Source organism: Camarhynchus parvulus, chromosome 4, assembly GCF_901933205.1.
Source record: "Camarhynchus parvulus chromosome 4, STF_HiC, whole genome shotgun sequence".
NCBI classification, from domain to species: Eukaryota; Metazoa; Chordata; class Aves; order Passeriformes; family Thraupidae; genus Camarhynchus; species Camarhynchus parvulus.
Window position 1 is genome coordinate 42,307,206 of NC_044574.1, and position 5,788 is coordinate 42,312,993.

Below are 5,788 nucleotides of genomic sequence, written 5' to 3' on the forward strand. Positions count from 1 at the left end.
CAGCACGAGAGATGAGGAACTGCAGCCCTGGCAGAATGCAAAAGAATTGCCAATTCAAAAGAGGCACACCTGGATTTTATGAGAAAATTCTAAGTTACTTCAGGCCTTCAGAGTGGGTGGTGATGTCCATCATTGATGCTCTGGGCTTTTAGCACTTGGAGTCTTGAATTTGGGTTTAGTCTGTTAAGAAACTCCAACTGTAGTATCACGGGAGGATGAAATTTGTAGCAGGCACCAGAGTTTATTGTACAACAGACCTCAAGAGTCTGAGACAAGGCAGCCTGTGAGAAAGGGATCATCTGGATCTTTATTTTTGCAGTGTCTAGCTAGAGGAAGCAAGGAAGGTCCTTATGCTGACTTGAGGGATGGAAATGAAAAGCGTGGTAGGATTAGTGGCAGAGATAAAGAGAGTTTGTCAGGTGCCTGTTCCTGAGCTGAATACTGCATCCTCACTGACTTTTAAGCCTTTCTATAACTGGGTAGAAGGTTTTGACAGAAGACAGAAGTGAGAAGATGTGGGTGACATCTTTCAGAGGAATGAGGAGAAGCTCACAAATTGACAACTTCTCAATTAGGAAAAGATGCTGAAGTCTGTAGACAAGGGAAAACAGTTGATATGTTTAACTTCTACTATAAAATTTGAGGAGCTTCATTTAATGTTATATTGTAAAAATTTGTACATGTTACAGCATAACACAAATGTCATAGGAGAATTAGAGCTGAGAAATATAAAAATATGTACATTAATGTATAAGAATATACATATATCTGTATAGATCCTATCTATATGTTTATTGATGACAGAAAATATTTTGTATTAATAAAGTATATTTTAGTACAATAGCCTCAATGTTTTCATTGGATTTTAGAATAAAAATCTTTATTTAAAGCTTTAATATATGGAAATTAACTAGGCAGTGTCTCTAAGCACAAGATATCATTGTTAACCTGACAAGTAGATAGGGAACTGAATCCCTCTGAAGGCAAGCTTCTGCAGCATTCCAGCTGTCTCCTCCAGCTCCCTGACATTTGCTGACACGCCAATGCCAACATTCATTTAAGGAACGTAGTTTCTAAATAGTAACTTAGAAGATGGTTAGTATCTCTAATTTTTTCCAAAGTATTTAATTTAGTCTTTAAGTTGCTCCATTGGTGCTAAAGGCACAGGCTGATGATAAATTACTTTCTGTTTCAAGTCTCTCATTCTGGGTAAGAAAAAATTGTATGCTGTTTTCCATTGTATCTTTTTTTTTCTTTTTTATTCACAAAATATGAGATCATCTTACGTGGTCTGTATATCATGGACTGCTGTGTTTCACTTGGTTAACTGTGTGTTTAACTGAGTTACTTTACTGAGTTACTTGACTCAGACTAACAGGAATAAACTTTTCTGGGCTATGAGCACTGATGGCAGCCTTGGCTGCACATCAAGATCTGGACTTGCTCCAGTTGTCCGTATCTTTCCTGCACTGGGGAGCCCAAAACTGAACATGATGCTCCAGATGCTGTCTCGCTCCCAGCTGCAGCGTCACACATGCCAAACAGAGGGGAGCAATCCCTTCCATCAACCTGCTGAGCACACTCTTACTAATACAGCCCACAATGTCGTTGGCATTCCCTGCTGTGAGAGCCCATGGCTGGCTTATGCTCTGCTGCTTTTCCTCTGGCACCCCTGGTATTTTCCTGCAAAGCTGCTTTTTGACTACTGGGACTCAGGCTGTACTGTTGGCATGAGGTAACTTCACCCCAGATGCAGGACTTATTTGGTCTTTGTTGACCTTAAAGGTTCCCACCATCCCCTTCTCCCACTTCTTGGGAAACACCCTGCTTGGCTTCATGGATTTAGCTGTGTCCAAATAACTGAAGTGCTCCCCTGTTCTTTTTCTTCAGTGCTTCAGTGTCTGAGGCTAGAACTCATACATTTAAAAAAAATGGCTAAAAAGGACATTAAGCATCTCAGCTTTTTCCATGTCCGGTGTCATTGTCACCTGACCCCTGAGGAGCAGGATCCCATTTTTCTTTCTACCTGTGTACTTCCAGAAGCACCTTTGAGTTCCATATGAGCTTTACCTCTTCCTCAGCTCTGGCTTTAGTAAATGCTTCCATGTTTTAGTCAATTTAGAGTAATGTCTCTGTTTTGCTCCATGGTGCAAGTACTCTGCTTGCCTACTCTCTGAACTGCAGCAGGAGAGCCTTTTTCCTGCACGCTGGCTGACTACACACATGGCAGAATGGACTTTTCTTGTTCTTTGATGGGGATGTCAGTGAAGCTCAACTAGCATTCCTGGGTCCCTTTGCCTCCCAGTGTAGCCTCCTGTGAGATCCTGCCAAACAGATTCATCCCTAAATAAGCCATCATCTTCCCTCCTCAAGCCAAGGTTGTGGTTCTATTTCCTTTACTGCTTCTTACATGATTAGAAGTTTCGCAATCTCAGGCTTAGGGCAGTCAGGAGATCATCAGCTTTCCCAACCCAGACTAGTTCATCCCTGTAACCATCCATTAGCTAAGGTCAAGTCCCAAGCTCCTCTTAGAGCATCAGCACTTCCACCTTCAGATCTCTACTGACCTGTTGGCTTTTAAAGAGCAATTTCTGAGATTTTATTAACATTTATTAGTTAGATTTTCCCCTAATGGGTAATAAAGTAATTGCAAAACTCTTACCTGATTATTTCAACCTGAGGCATGGGGAAGTCTGCTCTTATAAGCAGATTGTATTCAGGCAGTTGAGCTGTTTTCAACATAGAACATTAATTTAGCACCTACACTCAGAGGAAAAGTTCTAAGAAAAGTCTTTAGTACTTCAAGGTATGTTTCTCTTTTACTACTATTTCCTAAATTTATGAATTCTCTTTCTCTAGGTTGCTTTTATTTCTGGATAGGTTCAGACTAGAACAATTGAAGGTTCTTTCATATAATTTTTCGTTTAAGGAAGCAGCAAGTACTCCCATTATATGTTAATATAATGATTAGGAATACATAATTAATATATATTCATGTTCATTAATTATAAACTGGCTTGGCTGGTCCTTGATGACAGTAAATGATAGAAGGATAACATCAGTAACTTTCAGCATTTAACTGTTGTAATGCCCAGGTGGAGTATCATATTAACAATACCCTGGTTAACTTTTATTTTCCTTTGCACCTTTTAACATGCTGTAATACACTGAGCACCCATTCCCATATGCTGATTTCTAACCAAACTATTCCCATATGCTGATTTCTAACCAAACCATGTTTTTCCATGAGGGAAAAACAACAGGAAAAATAATATAGACAAAGGGGAAATATTTTAGCTGTCCTCTATCTATTTCCTCTATCTATTTCTTGAAGAAGCATCTGGAGAATCATTGCAAATAAATGATGCTTTGTGAAAAAACTTTCTTAGCTACCCTGAATTTCACTATGCTTCTTAGCACTTCTAATACTGAAGTATAATGAGGATCTGCAGAGGTGATTTAGCACTAAGCCTAACTGCTGGACTATGTTCTTTCTTGAAATGGGAGCCAGAAAGATTTTTTGCAAGAGATCAGCAAGCAAAATGAATAGCAATGAGAAAATAAAGGCAAACAGTACTGTCATTATTCAGTTTATCATTTGTAGAAGCATTAGTGGTTATGAACATGATGCTGGATGCTGCACAAGCAAAATGTAATGATTTGCAACAGAAGGCTCCCCATCCCAGAAAACATGCAAAGAGATTTAGTCAAAAGCACAAGGAGAGTGAGGAAAGCAGCATCCCTTGCTGCACAGCAGCTGTTGTACAATTGTAACAGCTCCTGGCACTTTGGTTTCACAGTCCACCAGCTACTGTCCTTGCTTGCTATCCTGCCTTCAGCAGGAAAGCCAATGTGCTGATTTTCCCTTTGACTCTTCTGCTGACTATGTGGTTAAGCAGCCTCTCTCAGGCTACCTTTCTTCTCATGTACCAAGTTTCCTGTCTTTTCTGCTTAAGAGTTCAAATAATTCTGTCCATTCTTGCTGTTATACAGCGTCTCCAAAAGAGATCAATCCGCTCAAAGGATGAATCTGCCATCAGTATTGCTGTACAATTTCAAGAATTATTATAGCATTAAACCCTAACATCAGCTTGATTCTTATTTTCCCTTAAACAGATGGTAGTGCATCAAGCTGTTAAATTTCACTGCAACAAAATTGACATTCTGCTTCAAGTTTCTATTCCTCACTTGAATCAATAAAGTGTAGGAATGCTGCATTGGAGGAAAATTCTTTGCAAATGGCTATGCATTTGAAACCTATCCAAAGCAAGGGCTCTTGATAATGACCCCCAATTTTCAAGGGTTTGGATCATGAAGTATCACTAGAAAGAGAGTGTGCAAATAAGTCAGGACAATTAGAGGAGGAAACAAACAGGATTAATTAACAGCAAGTGCACATTAAGTGTTTCACAAAGACTTTCTACTGATTTGCAACTTAAATATCCTTTACACTCTCCTCTTTGTGATTCACTTTCACAATATCTCACACAGATATTTTTAAAATAATCCTGTGCACCATTTAGAACACTCATAAGAGAAAGAGTGGGGAGATTTTTTGCCTATATAAAATTCTTGCTGCCAGTCAGAGGTTCATGTAGAAGTACAATTATGAAATGGGAATGGATGTAAAACATAAGTTGCTTAATAAAATTGAACCAGCAAGACTCTACCACTCAAAAGTACTGCCATGAAGGAAGGAAATGAAGTCTGCTAGCCTGCAGTCCAGTCTCAGAGCCCCTGCACTGGATGCCACTGGGCCTGGTTCCCAGTGCTCATTTTCTGCACATCTTTGCCATCAGGTTTGTGCCAAAAACCCAGCAGGTTTGTGGGGCCCTGCCACAGGGCTGCAATGACATCCCAAGCTCTTGCGCTATCTCTCCACTGATGGGTAAAACAGAGCAAAGACAAGACTGGCCAGTGGGGTTTTGTACAGATTTCAGTCTTTCATAGAGGCTGAATGTCCCTGTTCTGACCTGACAGTATTTGGGAAGGTGCCCTGAACAAGCTTCTGCCCACACATGCCAGAGCAGGATTTACTGTGAGTAGAATGTATTATAGTCATAGCTGGCAAGGCTTTGTTTTCATCAGTTTAAATATATAATTCATTTTAAAAATGAATGAGCTGTTGCCACAATAAAATACTCAATGGGCAATAAGTGAGTCTTACTCATCTTTAGCAAATTCGGCAGCTAAGAATAAGCACACACATATTTGTGGCTTTTGTATGAGGCCTAGATTGTACTGGAATACAGAGAAGAATATTTAAGGGGAAAAGCAAGGGTTGCTGTTTTGCCCTCATATAAAATCTTCGTAGCTGAAGGACAGATCGTTTTTGCCACGTGAATACTGAACTCTAGCTCTGTACAACAAAGGAAGATTTTCAGGTGCTAAGCATCTGAACTTCCCAGAGATTTTGCTTATGTTTAGGTCCAGCCATACCTGGAATAAATTAGAGCACACAGCTAGTGTGGCAGGGTAATCATCAAAGAGATGCTCCCAATGTCCCATGGGAAGAGGTAAGACTTGTGTTAGAAAAATGTGGCTTGTCAACCCCAAGTCACGACCAAATCAGGGGTCAGAACACACACTTCCTTAACTCCCAGATCTGTATTGTTCCCTGAAGATGCTGCTGCTTTTCCTACAAAGTTTTAGCTGTGCAAAGGTCCTCATAAAGGCTTCAGCTTCTGCCACTTTAGACTGGGTCCCCCCCCCCGCCCCCCTCCATGCATCACACATACTCTTTGGTTGTTGAGGAGAATGGGGACTTATATTTTCAATAATTATAGTG